Source organism: Ischnura elegans, chromosome 7, assembly GCF_921293095.1.
Source record: "Ischnura elegans chromosome 7, ioIscEleg1.1, whole genome shotgun sequence".
NCBI lineage: Eukaryota > Metazoa > Arthropoda > Insecta > Odonata > Coenagrionidae > Ischnura > Ischnura elegans.
In genome coordinates, this window is record NC_060252.1 from 73,646,977 (window position 1) to 73,669,293 (window position 22,317).

The window sequence follows — 22,317 nt, forward strand, 5'->3', positions numbered from 1 at the left end:
ATTTTAATAATCAAAACTGCAGATTTGCACCGAAAATATATATATGGAAGGCATTGATGGCGTTTAAATAGGTTTTTTAAAAAAATTCCTGAACGTCTCACAATTACTTCTCCGAGACATCTCTGAGACATACGTGATATTCAAGACATTTGAGACCATAGTGACACGTCTCGGAGATGTTCGTTACTATGTGGGGAGGGATTGAACCCACTTGCTATGGCCTTGGTAAGGGGATGCCGAAAAACTTTTGTGCTTGAGAAATTAGTCTCAAAGGGACCTGGTCACAATAGATCAATCAGTGGCGTAGCCAGGAATTTCGTTTGGGGGGGGGGGGGGAAACGAGGGTGGAAAATATTTGAAAAACGGTACTGAGTAGAGGGTTTTAAACTAATTTTAACTCTTCTTATAATCAAAAAACTTCATTTGTTAAAGAAAGATTTTGTAAATTATTTTTTTTTATAATTAGTTTTCTCTTATTTCGTTTTCTTCGAAGGAAAATGATTGCGTTTTTATATTTCGGGGGGGTGGGGGGAGGGTCCGGACCCCCCTCCCCTGGCTACGCGACTGAGTTCAATGATCATGCGATGAAATGATCACTTATTCACCAGTTATTTATTGACACAATTTCTGATAATAATTATAACTAGTAGTATTCATTTATAATTTTCTGGATGTAAAATTGCCAAGATGGACGCATTACAATGTCCTACGAATAATGATTGAACACCGCCATTATCTGAAAACACGCACCAGCCGCCGCAGCTTCAATGAAATGACTAAACTTGCTTTCTATGTTACGGAGAGTAAAAAAAAACTGTGCCAAGTTACTCCATCGAGGGAAAATAATATGGAGGTAGTTACTAAGCGACTTTTTCTGTGAACGCTTATTGTAAAAAAAGTCAATGCAGCGTTTAAATCAATTAGTCGCAGATATTGATACGTTTTGATCTCTCAAAAATGGCGCCCAAATATCATATTGTTTGCAAGGAAAACGCTAGATGGCGTTGGTATCAGCCCTGCCAGTTGAAAACGCTGATTCGTGAAAAGTTGATATGGAAGCAGATGAAAAAAGCCTCAGCTGAGCGGTTGAAGCTATTCGGTGACTGCACTCTGAAGAAATTTAGTGCTGTGTTCTCGAGTACGTGATGTACGTGAGTGTATTTAATTTCAGTGCATAAGTTCCTACAGATTCACGGTGCTGGGAACTGCCGTGGTCCTGCGTGAGGTGCCGCTGAATAAATTTTGAACACAAACGATTAACAGGTAAGAGCTCTGTTTAGTGCATTTTATCTTAATTATTCGTGTGTTTGTGCTTCGTAATCGGACTAGTTTCAGCTGTGGTCTCGAACAGCCATATATAGTACGAGCTTTTCATCGCAATGTTATACGTATTGACGTAGTGTTTGTGTAATTGTGATGCAGATTATTTCTATCTCGTTCAGTACTGGGAAGGGAAACTCACAGAAAATTCTGTAAACGGTATTTATCAGGCTTTTATATTGTCAACTGTTGAGATCAATTGAAGAGTAATCATTCGTATTATCTACTTAGGGGAGCTTTTGCATTAATATCTGTATTATGATAATGCGTTTGTTACTCCAAACAAAATGGGCGAATGCCGATTACAGCTGTATTTATTGTTTATTTCCAGCGTCATCATTAGACCTGGTATAGCATGATATTTCATTTCATGTGTCTAATGTCTTATTTAATTGCTGCGGTTATCTCTCTGGGGTCGATTGGATTTATTCTTCATCTAAATCCCATCTGTACCTGTTTTTTGGGACGTATAAGTCGGTGTTTATGTTTATTTGAAGTATCATCACCAATACTCCGTTTTCTCTTGTCATCAGCTGGTATACACAAGTCGCCGGAAGGATGTTTCGCGAAAGCTCTCTTGGGGAACCGAGCAAAATCGGATCAAGGCTACATGGCAATGTTGAAGTGAAGATTGTTCTCAGAGAAGAGGAGTGTCTTCATTAGTTTTAATATTCGTTTTACTGAATTAACACCTGCTCTTATGAGGATGCAACATATTCATTGAACCAATTCCAAATTATATTTATCCTTTCAGATCAAGAATAACTTCAATGACCTAAGTAAACAAATATCGGTGAATGCATGCGCCACCGTTCTAAGTATGTGCATACTGATGAAGTTTTCCCTGAATAGTAGAATTTCAGACCTCTTAATGTGTTTGTTGTAATTCATCAAACTGGCTATATTTTAACATGAAGAAAATTTGAGAATGTTCATCATCGGTAATGTGCATACTTTTAGAAAGTGGGACTAGGTCCTTCATTCTTTTGGTGTTAACGGTAATCATCAAGTTTGATTTATTCTTCTGAAATACCACTGAATCATGCGTTCAATGGCTCAACAAAGTGATATTTTAGAAATGCTATTTAATGTAGAGGACCGAGATCATCAACTGAATGAAATCAGCCGTTTCTGGAATTAATTCGGCATCGTTGGCATTTTCAGCGATCATTTTATTCTGTCATCCATTTATTATTACTCTGTTCTTCCTTGTAATAAATTTTACCATTTCACGGCTTGCAAAAAAACCTAAGATAGGATTCGAATCCAGGACGAAGGTATGGAGGCCAAGTTTCGTTTTTGCCGCTTTTGTTCCGTAACGATGTTAACATTTAAAGTCCGTTTTACAGGGGGTGTGTACTTGCTCATTCTGCGTTGCGTTTGATAGCGCATTTCAAATGAAGTAGTTTAACGCGTCGACTCGCTGGAACGCATGCGAGAAAGCATGAGCGTGAGACGACGAAGTCGCCGGTGCTCTAATTTCGTCCATGCATTGCGAAAATTTCACGCCAAATCAAGGAAAAAATGCAGTTCTGAGTTGTGCTGGGGCATGCCCCATGTAAACGGACTTTAGGGTTTAATTTTATAGATGATAACAGAATATCAGTATAGAATGCGAATATTATGTATAATAAATACGATGTCAATATTTCATCATCAGTAATAACCAGTTTCTTTGTGAAGATAAAGTATTTTTTGAGAACCTATGCTCGAAAAGGACGTTTTATATCTAACGAGAAATGTACACAAAAATTCTATGAAATACAATCGTATTTTCTCCAGGGTAAGGAACAGCATTTTTTCATTCAGGGAGAACAGAGTCATAGGTAGCAATTTTCCTTAATAGCCAATTCCAAAGTAAAAGATGTTTAATACTCTGTAAGTATACATATAATATCTGAGAAGCAGTAAATTCAGTTTCAAGAACTATGTAGATGCATTTTGTTATCTGTTTTTGTACATCATTACGCGTGTTATTCATTCGCTTTTGCATAAATAGGTTGATTTTATGTTGCCCATCCCCTATAGTCAAAATCCTAATTTTCTGGTTCTGAATTGATGTATCTAAGCCGTTGCGAGAAGTGCCCCTCCCCCATGCTTTGGGAGATAGTCTCTCTAAATGTACCCCGTCTCCTAAGAAATCCCCCAATTTTTTTGTTCTATCTGCGTTCTTTTGATATTGCAGTTTCCCCCGTCTCTCAATGTTCAGGGATGGCATCAGGGACGGAGTCAAATTTTGGGGGGACATGATCTGGGTTTGGGGAGTTTGGAATTGCCTCCGGGGGAGAGGGGCGTTTTTACATTAGGGAGTGCCACGCTCTACAGTAAATACAACTCAAACTTCTCTCGCATTCGCAGTACTTGTAGCCATGCATTTCCATATGCACTCCCTTTACTCCTTTACAAGGATAAAAAAAACAACTTAACTAATAAAAAAATTTAAAAAATGATAAAATTGGAGGGGGTCATGACCCCTGTGCTCCCCTCTGAAATTTGAAAGGACCATCATGGGTAAAACTATGAAAGTACCGATTTCCACGTTAGCAGCTTTATCATCATTGGTTTTTTTTTGGGATTTGGGTTTGTCCATTCTCTCGCCCCATATCTACTGCTGGAAGGTAGCAAGTGGTAAAGGGTTCTTCTAGGCTGGTGTAACTGATATGCTCAATCTGCTTCGTCTTTTTTATTATTAAAATGAAATGTATTTTCACTAAAAATCCACTTTATATATGCTGATGTAAAAGCGGCTTGTATATTTATCGTTTGCTTAAAGTAGTATAGCCAGTGGCGTAACCACGGGGGGAGGGGAGATGTGGGGGGTCCGGAACCCCCCTCCCCCCCGAAATATAAAAACACAATTATGTTCCTTCATTAAAAAAGACAAAACATTGAAAAATCATGAATTTACAATGTATTTCTTTAACAAATGAAGTTTTTTCGATTATGAAAAGTGTTAACATTAGTTGAAAACCCATTATTTAGTATACCCTGTTTTTCAAAAAATTTCCCTACTGGTTTTGGACCTCCCCCCCGAATGAAATTCCTGGTTACGCTACTGAGTATAGCCATATAATTTTTTAGGTTTGAGGTAATCTACCCGCTAACGTAGGTTTATATAGAGTATTTCGCGATGAATACGGCCTGACTCCAATTGGACTACTCTCTCCAATCCCCAATAAGGTCTACTCTTAAATCTATAAAACCTATAGCATTCCTTATAGCCCTTCCACGCTCAGTACTCGCGCCATCCATACCCTCATATTCTCTTTAATTTTCCTTACCTTCCTCACCATGTCCAGCACTTCGACGTTCCTATACCTCTCCATTAACATCACATTTTCTTTTTTCCTCCACATCAATATTTACGTACGCTTCCTGTCTGTGCTCCTCCTTCCTCAAGGTTCACGTGTCCGCATCGGAAACGTGAACCTTGAGGAAGGAGTGGTGGATTTAGAGGAAGATTCATAGGGGTCGCAACCACCCAAATTTTATTAATTTTTTGAAAGTTTTATAGGTTAAATATTTTTTGTATCCTTGTTGGTGATGCTTTTCGGGTGTGCCCCACGTATTTGTTCCGTTTGTTGCCCGACGTTTCATGGCAGATGCTGGTCACTTTTTTCTTGGGGAAGAGCAGGATCTCGTGTGTGGCTGAATTTTAAACCGGAGACCCTTTTGAAATTATGGTCGAATTTCTTTATCTCCAACGGCTCGCGGATTAGCCGGGGTTTGATATACACTAACTCTACTCCTTGTAAAGGTAGTGTATGTGCAAATTTTAAATATTTATGATTTTCCCTTCTAAAATTAAAAAAAAATACACGGGAGAACTCTCCTCTCACCTGGGGGGTATTCCATTCTCCCCGGACCCAGGTCATGACCCCTCCACAGCCAAATTCGATGGTGAATCTACCCCCAATCGGAAAATGCTGAACTTTACAACAACCAGTTATGTTATGTAGCAAAGTAAAAATAATCACATTTCAGGTAACGATTACATCTTTGGTAATTTTTAATAGTAATCTATGCGTAACAAATTCATGTTTGATCGTAATCTATTGCAAAGTTCGTGCGAGTAATCGTTACATATGTGTGTAATTGTTACTTTTTTATTGATCAAAAGTGAAAAATTTAATTCCACGCGCGATGATCCAAAAGGCAGTTCCAGCTACATAAACCTCATCCACTGGTATAAAGTTTTGATAGACAGATTTATTTACGCTAAAAGTACCTGAATGAAATTTGTAATTATTAATTTATGGGGAGGCATTAAATTACAATGAAAATGCTGGTTTGTAATTCATCACTCCGTATTTTGAAGAAATATTGACTTCGGTTGCGTCTTGTTTTGGGGCAAAATTTACGGTAATTGTGATCCTTCTGATTAATTTGTTATTTTAATTAATTACATATTTTTCAGTTTAATGTAATCGAGCCCGATTATTTTTTTTGAATCTCCTGTTACTGACAATTACATTTATTACATTGGATAAAATGGATTGACTGTGTAAGTAATGAGGAAATGGTAAGAAGGGTAGGAGAAAAGAAAAGTCTTCTAAAAACCTCGAGGAGAAGACTTAGAAACTTAGATGGAAAAATGAAAACACTGATGGCCTGAGCAAGGGGATTGCATAGAGGAGGCCCGATACCATCCGATACACGGTTGATTTCTGTTGCCATTTACGATCGCATTTTAATCGGCTTCCAAAACTGTCCACGACGCGAGGACAAGTGCACTGCGATCCATTTTTTTCCAATACTTTGCTGTAAAATGTTTGTCATCTCGAGGAATAGCATTAATAAGCAATGCATTTAATGGATCACGTTAAATTTGTGTATAAATTTCGATTAATAACCCAAATTATAACTTATTTCCCAGTGAAACTCGGATCATTTTGTCCATCAGCGACACGGGTGGCGACTTCTGTAAACCCATTTAAATGCGTGGCGGTTTACAACACTTTTCGAGGCCGACTTGAGGATCCTCTTTTGCAATATTCGTGGACGTGATGAAAACAATCCTAGAAAGACAGGTGGAAGGGGAGAAGGGCAAGGGAATTAGTTATATGGGACAGATTTTAAAGGATGTAAAAAATAAGAGATACGTCGCTATGAAAAGGCTAGCGGATAGGAGAGAGGAATGGAGAGCTGCGTCAACTCAATCTTTGGATTGTTAATTAATGCTGATGATGAGTGTTTTTAATTCTTCACCGTACCTTAATTTTCTATAGCGCGAACTCTCCCTGTCAGTCATCTTCTTTACTGATATTTGCTCTTTATTAATTGTTCCAAATGCTTGGTACGATCAGTGCTGTTCTTCCGGAACGTTCGACATCGTTTGCCTTTCTCTCAATTAAGATTCTTATTTTCTCTCTCCCCCCCTCACTAACCTGTCAGTTCAGCCGTGTGTGTACTTTAGTATGAGCCGCCGTGGAAAACACGCCATTATCTTGCTTGAACTGTTTGATTTCGTGTGGTCGAATCGGGGTCAATCTTAGAGTTTCAAAGTCCTCTGTTTGAGCTCAGAGGGACTGTTCGGATCACCGTGCGTCTCTGGCTGCCACCTATAGGAATTCGGGTGCCTCATTTGTGGGCAAGGACGGTGATATCTTCATTTACTTCAGCTACTGCGTGATATCTTCATTTTTTGGCTTCATTAATTCTTGATGTAATAATTGTAGAAAAGAGTTTTTAAGTATTAAGCCCGGAGTTAAAACACTTCTTTGATCTGGGGTGTTTTCCATAACCTCCGGAAAGGCCCCGAAATCCTCGGTAAACCCCATTTCAAAATCCTGGCTACGCCACTGGGATTTACTAACCTTAGGCAAGTTTTGCCTTTTCATGAATGTACACCTTTTTTTATTATGCGTAATTTATGACCGTGTGGTGTTCATGTGGCCTTCCTCTTGCATTATGCATGTTGGCGGTTGATCACCCCCTGCCAAACACCCTAGAGGTGGGCCGCATGGTATTATGTAGATGTAGATGAATACCACATAACGTACCGATACCGTGGAGTGGCCACATAATAATTATCCGGCCTTCTTGAGACCACATAGGCCACCATTGCTTTTCATACCTTGTGAGCTTTCGCACGTGTGCATATCAGTCACGAAGAGTTCAAAGAGGCACATGTATTTTGTTTATTTTTTACGGAAATAATTTTTCAAGTACTGCCGCTTCACGTCGTGTCGGCTGGAGTAGTTCTCATTGGTCGTTCGTGATTGAATCGTTCGTATTGAACGATTCATTGCTATTGAACAAATGAATTTTGATTGATTCACATTATTCGTTTTAAATTGTTTTTAACGGATAAAATGGTTCATGTCAATCTAATGGCTTATGAAGAATTATCACATGAAAGGGAATTAGAACTCGTGGAAAAGAAGATTGCTAATAATCATATCCCATGAAAAGGATTCTAGGCCTAACTACGTCATCTTGGTACTTTTAGCCATAGATTGACATATATATGGACGAGTAAAAAATCGGGCTAATTTTTTCATTAATAACTGAGGCAAAGCATTTAAAAATGGAGCAATTACGTTGCTATCAATTTTAAATTTTAGTATAGGAGTACACTTCCAAGTAATCCACTCTAAAAACCTCCGTTATTGTAATAGTTCTCATGTTTCATCATTGACAAAACCTGTAGCGATTTAGAGGGAAGTTTTCGATGGATTTGTTGCATCTTGTTTTTTTTGTTGTCCAAATTGTTAAATTTTATTAGCATATTTCGTCCCTGGTTCTATTTTATTGTGTTCATTCAGTTTCCTATGTTCATTTCAATTCGCAGTCCTCATTTAGTTCACAAAGTTTTAGCTTTGACCTGCGATTTTAATCTGGTTCACGTTCATTCCGTTCAGTTATTTACTTCAATATGATAAACCATCCACAAGTGGCATTTTTTAAAAGAAAGTATGATGAACAAGATAATAAATTAATAACCAGATAAAGTAGGCATGAGAAGACCTAGTAAAAGTGATTTGCTGATAGTCGAAAACTTTGGAGAGGAAACCAGTCATATTGTGAAGGTAAAAGTTTTTGATATGGGGGGTAAAAGCGTGATAGGTGGAGGATAGATCAATTGAAGGGTGCGTAGAAGGTAAAGTTTTGTACATTTTCGGGATTCAAGGTCTATGATAAAAAAGAATCTATTTGGATGATTTTGAAAGATTTGCGAGAGCCATTCAACGGTATGAACCAAATCGCATAACTCGAAGAACCTAAATGAATTGAAAGCCATACCTCTAGCCCTCATAATTGGCGAGTGGCTTTCTATATTTGATGCAAATTCGAAAGATTTGCGAGAGCGAAGTGGAGCTTCGAGTCTCTAAGTGATGTTTGGAAAGCGATATTTAACTTCTAAGGACCCGCCAGTAGTTTAGGGTAGTTGATCCGAGAAACGAATGATAACTAACTTTCATGAAAATTTTTAAATTACGCCTCATCGACGGAGGCCTCAATAGTAGTCTTTCCTCGCTACATTTTGTAGAAATTGCTCTTGTAAATGTGTGATTTTATATTGGCTCTTGTGGCAATATTAGGATGGTGATGATCAAATGTATCGACCGAGGATGTAATTAGAAAGTCCGGAGAGAAGAGAAGCCCCGTGACAACCTTGATATGAATAAAATCCGAAGATTCAAGCGTGGAGGGGTGACATTTTTCCATATTGAAATTATAATACTTGCAATTCTCCACGATTATAGAATTTATAACCACCCAGGTTTCGGCATTACTACATCATCTTCAAGGTACAAATAGTGTGTAGTGCATTCAATTTACAAAATTTTTGAACTGAAGTGGGGTAGCAAGGGAAAGAGGAGGGGGTGGAGATGGAAAAACCTGAAGAAGGAAGGAATAGAATATAGAGGAGAGTAATAGAGATGTCTGGAATGGATGATGCCTGGAAAAACTGGAGAAAGAGGTGGTCAGGTTAGTAAGGAAGGGAAGGGTTGATTGTGTGAATTGAATGTACTACTCACCATTTGTCTTGAAGATGATGTTATAACATTGAAATTTAGGTCGCAATAAATGTTGTAAACGTGGAAAATTTCAAGTATTTATTCCAACCTTGGTAAGAATACGAAACGACCTAATTGGTCATATCTTGAGGAGTGAAGGCCTGATTAAGACAAGAGGAGACAATCGTTGTAATATAAAAGTAATCGTGAAGAAATGAGTCGATGTAAAGAATATAAAATGAAGATCTCGAATAAAATATATGGAATAGGTAATGATTGGCTAAGAGAAAAATTGAGTGGAGAGCTGCGTCAAATCAATTGTAGGATTGTTGTCCAGTGTTGATGATGATGTGAGAGCGATTCATGTGACTAGAATGGCCTATGGATCGAAAACCGTACCTCTTAGTCCTCACGATTGGCTAGTGGCTCGCGGCGGCCGCGGAAAGGCGTCCTCCTCGTCATATTGTGAAGTCTCCGTGCACGAGTGACTTGACCCGCTGCGCTATGCGGAGGCACAGCTGTTGGAAGTGGGAGGGGCCGGCCGTTCGCTCGCTCGCTCGCTCACTGTGTTGTCACGCTCGGTCGCTGGAATTGGAGCGCTCAATACTCGCTGTGTGAAAGGGGTCGACTGGGAAGTGGGTGGGTTGGGAGGGGTCACGCCGGGCATGAATCCTTGAAACCCTCTCGAAGCACGAGGGGCAGCTGTAGATTTTCTCTCTGTAGAGCGAATGGAACTTCAAGGTGCGGAAACGTGGACGTGGAGGGAGAGACGAGGGGGGGGGGGGGCTATGGGTGTGGAAAATAATGGGGAAGGTGAAGTGGACGGCTGAAAATAACCAATGGACCAATATACCATTGCTGGACATCGTACGACGGCCATTGTTCTCTTTGTAGAGCGAATGGACCTTCACGGTGCGGATACGTGGACTTCGAGGAAGAGGCGGGAGAAGGGTAAAGGCGTTTCAGATGTGGGCGAGGAAAAGAATGTGGAAGGTGAATTGGGCGACTAAAAATAACCAATGGACCAATATGCCGATGCTGGATATCGAACGACGGCCATGGATTGATTGGCTACCCATGCGATTTCTGATGACCAGCAATGGTCTTTGACTGTCAACATCATCATCGTCATTAGTCAACAATCCTAAGATTGATCAAAAAAGGCTATTCGGGCTTCCAGCCGGGTGGTCTCCCTCCATTCTGCCGACGTTTCGGAACACGAGTCGGGTTCCATCCTCAGGGCTAATGGTGAGTGGATGAAGTTTGCCAGCTTGTTTACTCTTCAGTTGGTTGTGAGGTCTAACATGATTGGCTGGGAGGCAGCCAATCTTATTTTCTTAAGTGCCGGTTTCCATGCATTACTCAGTGAATACCCTGTGTCACGATTGAGGGTGTTAGTTGCCAGCCGGATCTCGATGGATTCCTTAACCAGTCTTTTCCAGAAATCAGTCTCGCGGCATAGAATTTTCAAGAGATTTCACTTTACCCTATGATCGGATTCAATGGCGTGTTCTACAACCGCGGATTTTTCCGGTTAGCAGAGCCTAAGGTGTCTCTTATGTTCTTTTATCCTTGCATTGATAGTTCTTCCCGTTTCCCCCACGTACACCTGCCCACACTCACAAGGAATTTGGTAGACCCCTGGAGTTTCAAAACCACAAGGATCCTTCGCTTTAAGAAGTAGATCTCTTAGTTTGGAGCATGGTTGGAAAACGGTGTCAATACTTTGTTTTTTGAGGATCCTTGAAATTTTCCCTGACACCGTAGACACATAGGGAATTTTGGCTATAGCGATGGACTTTGGTCTTTCTTCCTCCTTTAAAGAGCCTAGATTTTTAATGCTCCTTTTTAGGGCCGAAACGTCGGCAGAATGGAGGGAGACCACCCGGCTGGAAGCCCGAATAGCCTTTTTTGAACATATTCGCCGGGAAAGCATCAGGTTTTTAATCCTAAGATTGGTTTGACGTATCTCTCCAATCCGATAGCCTTTTCGTAGCGACGTATTTCTTCTCTTTTTCATCTTTCATAGCCTGTCCTATATAACTCGGGGGCGTCCCTTGCCCTTCTTTCCTTCCACCTGTCCTTTCATCTGGCCATCGTGTTTCATATTGTGGCCAACTAAGTTGTCCCGTCTTCTCCTTAAGGTCAACGTATATCCTTTTAAATGGAAGTTCTCTACAATATAAACAATATTTGTGCCATTGAACATCTGAATGTGAAATTGCCATCCGCAATAAGGACCAAATCCATCAAGACTCTTCACAATCAGTTGGATCATCGAATTCCCTCTATAAAAATTGTAATAATTTTCTCTGGCTTACACTACGATAATTGCTAAGGTCATTTTATTCAATAGGGAAGAGCTGATGACGGGATATTTGCATATGCTTGCGATGAGATGTAAAGGCTAGTTAGTGCGGAGTTACAGTGCGGAAACGTGGACTCAGAGGAAGGACGACGAGAGATGGCTGCGGGAATGAATTTGTATATATGTAAGAAAATGGAGAAGGTGAATTGGAGCTGAAGGAAAAGAAACGACCACGTGCTAGACATGGGGGACGAGGAAAGAAGAAGAAATACGGGGGAGAAAGAGAATTTGGATAGAACAAGTAATGAAATGGGAGGGCATGTTAAAATTTGTTCCGAGGGAAGAATGTTAGATATACGAGGGAAGTGATGGAAGAGAATACGATTTATGAATAGAATGAAAGGGATTTGGTCGTATCGCGGGCGGAAGAGGTAGGCTTAATTTTGTAGGGGAGGCAGACCAGAGTATTTCGCTTAATTCTTTACGTAAACTTACCTTACCCAGTAAAATACTTAAACGAAGGAGTGAGGCAGGATCGGAAAGAGTTCATTCGTCCGAAATCTCAATTAATTAAAATAATCTGGTATAAGGAAGGAAAGATACAGCGAAAATTAAATCTTCTTTATTCAGTTGGTGACGCCTTCTTTTCTAGCTCTAACTCTTTTAGTCTTTCCCGGAGAATTTTCCATTGAGGGAAGTAATCACTCACAAGTAGTAAGAATTGCAAGAGTGTAACTACAACGAAGCCCGTGAAGCTGATGCGCGAGTCCGAAGATTTGCGGAAAAGCGGTGACGCGCACCGCATGATCTCGTGACGTTATCAACTTATCCAGGGAATGGTTTTGGCCGTTAATTTTTCGCATTCAATAGCTCGAGAAGTAGGCGACTGATAAAGGTTGGAAAACTACTAGTCTTCATTTTTCTCTCTTATAGTCCCAAATGACAAGAATAACAAATTTTCTAGAATTCGCTTTATGTAGTTATTACACCTTTCGAGGGCCTTTAGTTGGGGAAACGTGCCGTGGATATCTGTGGTTCTTCAAATTGAAAATAAGATTTTATAAAAAATGTTTTTGGAGACTAGGGTAGTATTTGGTGCCCTTAAGTTATTACAATTACTTGATTTGTTCGAGTTTGTAGTGTAAACAGTTTAGGTGTTGGCCAATATGATTACAGTTTGTTATAGGTAAAGAAAAACAAAATAATTGAGGAAAGGTATCACTTTATAAAATATCACTCATGTTAGTAAGCTGTCCTTTTTTCCAAACACCCTTCAAAGTGAATAGTTCCATCATTGCTTCCTCCTGTTTAGCCATATAGTTCCTGTAGCCGCCCTTTATCTCAATCGTGATTTGATATTCATCCTTTGTCGTGGTCTCTCAAGTGATGTGTGTTATTGAAGTCACTGTGTGAATTTGTACGACTATTTACCCCTCTCAAGTGCGGCAGAGATTGCGGTGGTTACTACTGTAGCTGTTGGGGGCCTAAGGGTCGTGGCGATGGGGAACTAGAAGTGGTGGGTTGTTGGCACTAGTGCTCTGCACAAAATATTCCCCAGTAATGGAGCACTAGGGGTATCATCGAGGTGGATGTGTGTATGGAAGTTCGCCAAGGTTTGCGGTCGGCCGCAAGTGTTGGTTGGCCGGTTAACTCCGAGTGAGCTGTTATCGTGAACCTCGGGGGGACCCCAAATGAAAGTTATTGAATAAATTCAAGCACGTGCTTGGGAATATTATAATTGATTGGAAAAACTGGTATTTGGATGAGGCGACCGACAGATGAGGTCATGTGTGCCTTGAGGGAAGAGTTTGGAAGCGAGGGTAGAGAGAAACCCGGCGTCGGCATTAGCCTGCTTTTTACTAAAGGCGCCAGGGGGACCTCGGATTAATGTCCTATCCTACGGACGAAGTCTCCGCACAGCACTCAAGCAGGGATTGGGCGGTCTCTGTAAATTGTCTGCCACCGCCAGTATTTGAACCCGAGCCTACGGGGTGGAAAGCCAGCAATCTAGCCACCTCGCTAACCCAATCCTCAACTGCTGTCAGGTTGATTAATCCAAGCATTTAGATTACGGAACTTGTCGTCCTCAAAAATGATCGTGGGTAAATTCGGAGTCAAAGTAGTTCAAATTATGACCATATAATGAACCTCCCAGAGCCGAATTAAGAAAGACAATTTTTTACCCCACTTAAATCTCAAACTACTACAGTTAAATGTAAAAATATTGGGTATAATTCTGTGTACAAATAACTTGCTTCAATCAGTCCTACGAAAATATTTTATCCAGTTATGTGCCTGCTAATATATTTAAAAGAATATGCATGTAAATTCCAGTGTTCGAGATAGAAAATATGTATGCCAACCTGTCGTGTTTTCCCTCCCTCCTTTTCTATATTGTTATCACGCTAATGATATCGTTGCTTGTATTTTTTTTAACTATTGATAATCAATTTGTTGCCATTAGGCATTACATCTGCACAGAATGTCTGCAAAATACACAGTTTCAAATATTTAACATTGCAGTCCGACAGTTACGCTCGGTCGTGCCAGTAAGTTCAAGGTTTGGTATTTTTCGATGTTGATCCCCGTGTCGCAAATTTGCGTGGCTGATACCTTCCTTCCCGAAAGGCAGCCAACGTGGCAGTGCGGATGCGGTGGGTAAACATCCGCTTTTGGACGATTCACAGAGCAATCTTTCTCGAATTCCTCTCGAGACGGCGCTGGTAATAGCTTGCAGTTATCTCGAAGATTGCAGTCTGCTTCCTCATCTATGAGGAGGAATGGCAGGAATATTTTAAGCCTTCCCGATGCTTGCTGTGTAGACAGGCTTCTCGGGTTTGCATCGGTATTAGCTGAAGCATCGTCGTCGTGCCTATATCGCTTGCTGATTCTTATCGAAGATTAATGAACTAATCAGGGACGGATTTACCGTAAGGCAAAATAGGCACGTGCCTAGGGGCGTCGCAGTCCAAAGGGCGCCTTCAAGGGCGTAAGTTCATTCAGTTACAGCTGTACGTAATGTTTTTAATTTTCAAGTTACTCTCTTTTTTCGTATGAATTAAGACTAGATATTATTTTTGGATAGGGTATTCATGAAGTGTTTTAGTTGCATAAAAGTTAAACTGTTTTGTGTAGTTTTACTCCAAGCTGTTTTTCTTTAATTGAATTGTCTATATTTTCCCTGCGTAAACATTAAAGCATACATTTATGCTGTCAGCCATATCTCTGTTTATTCCTTTCTTCCAAACCTTGCCTCATGTGAGTGGCTATGCCTTATCATAAAAATCGGGAAGGGGGGAGCTCAAGTTAGGAAGGGCGCTCAATGGAGAGGTGCCTATAGCGTAACTTTGGGTAAATCCGGCCCTGCATCTGATCCCGTCTCTACTGGAAAGGGCCAGATTCAGATGAAAAAAGACCCAATAAATAATTACCGTGATGTATGTCACTATTTAATGCAATGTTTAGACGTAAGTTATGACGCGTGTGGAAAAACGTTAGATAGAGCGTGTATCTATTTAGCTTTATCTCTCTACTACTGTGTATAAATATTATATTTTTTATTTCATCTTTATATGCTTGGCAAATATATTCAAATACTCGATTGCTGTAAAGTTAATATGTAATCATTCTCATTGGGGATATCTGGTTCCTCTTATCAGTTTAATAAGTTTGGTCTTTTCGAGGTTTTAACATCGATAATTTTTGTCGAATTTTTGGATCGTCTTTGCTTTGCGAAGAGACCATGTCATTGAAGTGTCTTGCAGGCAATACCATTTTCGTTTTGGTATTTTGGATCGAATTTCCTGGGCATTGTTTTCTCTTTGACGTTCTTGAAAATAATTGTATTTTTTATTTACGACTTCTTGGTAATTAATGAATTTCGGAACGAGAGCACGGTCGCTTGTCTGCTATTAGTGTTGCGTTTGCAGCGGGGGAATCCATGGAAATAAGCTTTGTTCCGTGTGCTTCTAATAGGCGATACTTCCAAGAAAATTCTGTTGTTCTCGGGCGTGAGCTTGCATCGTCATGATAGCTCCCGTCGAGACTTCCTCCTTCCAGTTCCAACTCCTCTTGAGAAATGACTGATGGTGCGATGGATGATTGGTAGGTCAATTAGTTCAAATGGGGCTTTCGATTCCGTGGAACACACGCGTGGTGATACGTGCTGTTCATTCTTGCGTTGTAGCCGTAATTTGTTTTCGACTGAGACAATCGGATTCTGCCTTAAGTTGAATACGAGAGAGACCGTTGACTCGGGGCTGTGGAGCTTTAGTTATCGAGAATTCCTCCCGCATGCGGACCTAGAATCTTCGCTTAAGAAAGCGCATCATTGCTTCTGCTTAACTGTTTGCATTCTATCTCGATTTCCTGTCGTTTTTACCCGTTAACTACCCTTTCAAGTTGGTAGTAGAACGTATCACACACAACAACTGTTTTTCTTCTTGATATATAATTTATATAATACCGATACTATCATCTTAATGTCAAGGATAGTAATGGAGATTAGGCTGTTGTCAACATTTAAGTTTGTATAGCATGTAAACATTTTGAATCTGAGAAAGCACCGAGAAGAAAATTTCAAATTAGAGGTTTAGAAATTTGAACCTGGTCTGACCTACTTCCTCGGAAAATTTCAGTTCCATTGCGTAACTTTTATTGCGAATGGCAGATCTACATTCATTTTAGTACAGTGGATAGTAATTAGGAATCAATGCCACTCATCTTTGAAAATTTCATCTCAGTACAGGTACGCTGGCAAATATATTAGACTTTTGGTGATTATTGACGATGATGAATTGTATGTAGGTACTTCGAAAATTTCAAGATAATGTAAGTTTCGAACAAGTCCTGCGTCGGAAATCATGGCAATATATGTACATAAAAGCGGCTGTGAAGCGTCTTCTCAGTACGCTATTCGGCTCACTGCTATTTTACTTTGCGATTAATTTTTCGAGGCCCTTCATTGCCTTATAGTGAGTAGTATCTAATCTTCGATCTTTGTATTCGGTTTTCATCTATTTATTAGCCATTAACCACTTTCTTCATTATTGCCTTGTCACTAATATTTTACCTCCTTTATTAATTTAATTTTCCATTGATATTTTCAACGTTCCAATCAGGATTTCATGCTATATACTTTACTTCTCGTTAGCTTGTTTGGAAATAGTGATCATGATCTCACGACGTTAAAGAGAGGAACATCATAAGGATAACGCCTGTTTGGGGTTCACGGACCTTTTTTATCTCAAAAAAATACAATGATCCAGAAACAACAGCAAAAATATTTATCACTGCAACGTAAATAACACATAGCCATATAAAAGTGATAGGTGATTTATTGAAGGTATAGTAATACTTACATTGTGAAAATCAAAAAAATACCGTATATTTCTAAGCACACTCTTCATATTTAATTGGCAATATTGGCCTATACATAAATTTTATAATTAAACTCCTTCATTGTGTACCAAATGGTATTGCAATGAAGAAATATTTCCTGAACCCGGGGGTTGGAAATACTTAACTCCCATGAGGGGCGTTGCAGTTTGCGTCGCTGGAAAGGTCAGTCCCAACGTCGAGTCAGCCCCAATGTGTGTAGCCGCTCTCATGGCTGCGAAAGAAAAAGAATTGTCTTTGTTATGCGTGAGGGCCTAGGCGGTCTTTTTGATTCGCATGTCCTTCGATTGGGCAAATTGAGACCACTTGTACCGGTGAGACGTCCCGAGTAGCAGCGTCGCGTCGGCCTGGGTCGAGCGAAGGAAAGCAGCGCTCTGCCTGAGCACATCTTGAAAGACTAAACTATTCAGATGTATTTTGTCCCTAAACAGCATCGGGGCCGCATGCCAAAAAACTTTAACTTTTATTTAAGACCGTGATCAATAATATAGTCGAAATAAAAAGAGCGTAAAGATAAAAATGTACTGGTATTTATGCGTAAGTTCTGCAAAACGATTATCCGGCGACAATTTTTAGCTTTCTAATCCGGTTGATGATGACCGTAGAAAACGATAAAATGGCTGATAGATGATTTTTGAGAATTACCTCGCGAGATGCGATTTAGTTAGCAATGTGACTTCCAGATTACATTTAAGATCCAGATTAAAAATGTGATGTGTATAATGAAGTGGCTGAGAAAAATGAACTGGCTCTTCAATCTTCAAATATCCTAAGCAATATTCGCGTTGAAAAACTTTGTGAGAGCATATTTCTCAGAACTTGACCATGAGTGATAATCCTGAACTTATCCTAAATTACAAGGTTATTGTAAAAGAATGGTGCGGTTTCAGTAATTCATAGGAAGATAGTAGAGGTAGGGTGGCAGAGATTTTTCAGAGGCTGCCCGATCCCTGCTCGAGTGCTTTGAGGGGGGCACTTCTAGTGCAGCGCTATGTCCGACAGATGGGACGTTGAGCTGTTGTACCCTTGGAGCCTTTCGCCTGAGGTAGGCTAATGTCGACGCTGGGTTTCTCTTTTTTTCGAGCAACAAGGGACGCACATATTGAAAGTTATTAATTATGTAAAAAAAGATTTGAGTCGAAATTTTTGACATATAAAAAAAACAAACTTTAGGTAATTATATTTTCATTTCAGCCATGTTCAAAACCGTACCATTCTTTTATGATAACCCTATGAATAATAAGTGGAGTCATGGGCGTAGCCAGCGAGGGGCAGGAGGGGGCAGCTGCCCCTCCCCCCCCCCTATAAGCAAAAATCGAAAATGTATTTAAGGAAAATAATATTTTTTTCAAACAAATAATTTTAACAACTAGTAAAGAGCTTTAACAGTTTCCTTAAAATGTTGATTTCATTGACCTTTTCCATTCTTAAATCTTACCTACAACTCAAAAAACCATGGCTTTCCCCCCCCCCCCCCTACTTTTGATCCTTGGTACGCCCTTGCGTGGGGTGACTTAGCGACATAGCTATTTATAGTGCCCTCTGGGTGATCTAAGAATGACAGTCCTATCTTCCGAGTGTTCTCAGTATTTACAGGGTATTGTGTTAGAATGAGTCTTCTAACTCTGCATAAATTCACTACCAAACACTCATTGTTCCTCCTCTCTTTCCTTGTATCTACGCAATCGAATGAACGTTCACCCATTCCAATGAATCTTAATGACCTCAGAAGGTGAGATTTCTGGATAAACTATTATTATTTCCGTCGCCGCTGTTGAAGACGACTCGTCACTGAGGCTTGGCGTGATGTGAATTAATAAACTTCTGGAGAATGATAGATTTACATGGAATAGGAAGATCCAGTTGTCTTATCTATCTGGATTCTTATGTACGATCTCACTTCTCGAATACCTGTGCTCGATTATGTTAGACACACTCCCACCTCTTATTTTATTACTATTGTGCTTTTATTTGAGTCAGAAGTTTAACTTTCATACTTCAAAATGAGATGCTAAACAGGGCCGGTTTAACCCTTCCGTGACTGTGCGTGGTAACTCAGTTATTCCAAATTATGTTAATGTTGTATAATTTTTTTATTCTTCATTTTGTCTCTTTGATATTTTTTTGTGTTAGGCTCAACTTTTGTCGTTATTTAGGCGACGAATGATTTTTTTTACATTTAAATTCATTTTTGAAAACTTCAATTTTTATTGGTGGGATAACTGAGTTACCCCAAACGGGAAGAAAAGAAACTTGTTTGTATTATGAGTGCAGGGATAAAAGTTGAATGCAATAAATTTGATTATATTATAACTCCAATATTCTTCATTATGGCACCTTTTTTACTTGTTTATTTCATAGCACGTTAGTCAATGTACAGTTACATTAGAAAAATATGAAAGATTCTTATCATTTCGCACAAAATCAATGGAAAAGCCTAAATGTAGCCTACAACATATTTATAAATTATGCAAAACAAGATAATATATCATTAAAAAAGAGCCATGCTGTTGAATTACAGGAAAGACTAAAATACAACAAAAAATTTATGAATTACAAATGGGGTACCTGAGATACCCCATACCAGAGAGTCGTTCGCGTAAGTTTTCTAGGCACAGTCACGAAAGGGTTAAGTGGTAAGAAAAGTACGCGACCGCGTAGGGTGCCAAGCAAAAGAGGGCACCTATGAGCTCAGTCCAATGTTCTCTACCAATCAATCAAGGGTATTAAAGGTTGAGGGTTGATTTACTATTCGAGATTATCATAGAAGTATCGTCAAGGATATCTCGATGAGTGGATACCCTTACCGCAGAACATTCTCTTTTTAGTGTTCTTGGTGTAAACTTCTTAAGTTTGTTTTCATTTGTCGAATTAATAAATGGTTGAAATTCTCTAAAGGCGTATATTGTAATAGGGTGGTTTCCTAATTTTTTTATTGCCTAAATGGAAAGATTATTACTCCTGGAGTACGCATTTCACGCTTTTAGATTTTTAAATGACGATATCTATTTTTCGCGATTAAATGAATAGTGAAAAATTTCAAGCGCGCGAAAACGCGACGGCTAATTATGAATGCTGGGAAAACCCCGTGTGACGTCATTCGGGCTCCCGCTTCCGTTGTGTGAGGTGACCTTGGGGCGAGGATATTGTGCGCCGCTGCGATGCTGGCTGCTAGCAGGTAGCGCTTGCCTTAAATAAGGATTATTAATACCTTATTAAAAGAGGAAAACTTTCCGACTTTAGGCAGTTTCATTAGGTGATTATTAAGAGATGTTTCCCTGCAGTCTGTGCATCATGCATGAATTGGTAATGTCAGACGATGTAAAACTCCCATCTACACGTATAGAAACTAGGTCCCTGTGACGTCACGTGAAGTGGCATCGCATGGGCGCCAATCTGGCCTTTTTCAAATGAGGATAAAAATTGACCATTGCCGTTCGTCTAAACCGGTATTTCTAAAACCAAATAATATGTTTATTATGAATACACTAACGGTGGGTAGCGAATCGCATTCAATGCCTTTCGTTTTCTTTGATGAAGGAAACTACCCTATTATTGATTTATTGTTTTTACTCTGAATTTGTATGTATCATTGGTTTTTAAGCTCTAAAATATCAGATTCAATATGTAAGAGCAAGCACCCTAAAAGTTCACGCTGATTTTTAAGTATGGATCCTTATCCGTAAAGTATATGTATTTCTTTTTAAATATATCCATAGTGAATCCCTCTACCTCTCCGTGTGGGCGAAATGTTGTTGGCTTACCCTATAAAAATGTTTAGAACTAGCCCTGATGCTGGATGAAATTACTTTCCAGTCCTATATATAATTCCGATTGCTTAAAGTGCAAGTGAAAATGCATCGGTGTTTCGCCTTTTCATCTCATAAGTGTCTTCATGTCCTGTAGACCTTTCCAAATGAGGTCGTTTTGCATCTAGTATCTAACTGTTGTGGAAGAAACCCTAACGATGCAAGCAATTAGTTTTTTGTGCGTCTATGCTTATCCCAAAGGTACATATATATACCATTTAAGTTGTGCCGTAACTCTGGTAGCTGAAGACCCGAAAGGAATTCAAGTAACAGTCAAACTTGGATTGCCTAATGTATTTATTTATTCACCATGGTAAATTTGTGAAAGTCCACTGCATTTTTGACGAATTTTTATACAAAGCTAAAAAAATGAAGATATAGTTCGTTCAAAGGCGATTTTTATTGCTTCTTCCCTTATCTTCCTTTGCTAAACTGGCATTCCGCATCATTTGCTTCTCATTTATAGGTATTTAGGTGATGCTGTTCGCTGATTGATCGACTATGGCGCCCAGCCTTCTGATGATTGATGGGGCATAATATTGGCCATGCGGCACCAATTGACATAGTTCTCTTTTCTTCACTTGCCCTTGTGACGCAAAAAGGGATAGGGTTCAATTGGAAGTCATCGAACGGCGAAGCAGACAACACTATTGGCTTAAGTGCAGTGATTGTTTGCTGTGGGAAATAACCCCAGTATCTTAGTGTTACTTCTCGCCTGCTTTTGCCTATGCCTCAGTACCTCTGTTCAGGCTTGTTGTACGCCAATATTGTCTTTCTCAGGTATGAATATTCATTGCACCATTGCATGTGGACATAAAGGGCGTGTGAATTAGCGTTAAGAATTCGAAACAGACTGATGAAAACTTTCCTCTCGCAAAGCATTGCACGAAAAATGAGACTACGAAATCATGCGCAGGGGATTCAAAGTTACTTAAGCAAAGGGCGAAATTTACCATGAGTATAATGATATGGTTTAGGTGGGATTCGCGCCCGGATCCCTCAGTTATTGATCAGGTATGCTGCTAGCTGTACCACCAAGCAATCTTCCCCCATTGAAAATTTTAGACTGGGTTTGCCCGAACTAGGTGTTATAGTCGAACCAGGGAATTGTATCGAGAGATTTGGCCATTAAAATGTCTGCCAATCGGTAAAGACCTTAGGGTCATTCCATGTCAGTTCACCCTGGCATGGCACCGACCGACTCGGATTTTTATGAAATTTTTGTCACTAGCTACTATCACCTATCTAATGACCCATGTAAAATATTTCCTCTCTCACTCTCATAGTTTGCAAGATATGAGGAGTCAAAGTTTGAGGTGTTTGCTCAGAAGTGGCGCTAGTGGGAGTCAAATTCCAGAGTGCAGGGCACAGGGTAAAAATTCATAACTCAGAAACCACATAATATATTTGAATGAAATTTTGACCCCTTGTCTATCCAAGTACATAGCTTCCATAGTAATGTCTTTTATTCCCCTTGCATTGTTATGTTGGCCAAAATGATGTCAACAGTTGTTAATTA

The 22,317-nt window shown here is 39.7% G+C and overlaps 1 protein-coding gene across 5 annotated transcripts in view; it reads left to right on the plus strand.

The window, feature by feature from the left end:
- Positions 1 to 1,047: 1,047 nt before the first annotated feature.
- Positions 1,048 to 22,317, plus strand: part of LOC124162791 (zinc/cadmium resistance protein) — a 214,086-nt gene continuing 192,816 nt past the window's right edge. For 3 of the 5 annotated variants that reach the window (XM_046539428.1, XM_046539430.1, XM_046539432.1), the window contains exon 1: positions 1,049 to 1,263. The gene's annotated coding sequence lies outside the window, so the exon portion shown is untranslated. Of the gene's footprint in view, positions 1,264 to 22,317 lie in introns of all 5 variants that reach the window. The other 2 variants (XR_006865678.1, XR_006865677.1) reach the window with 1 other exon arrangement.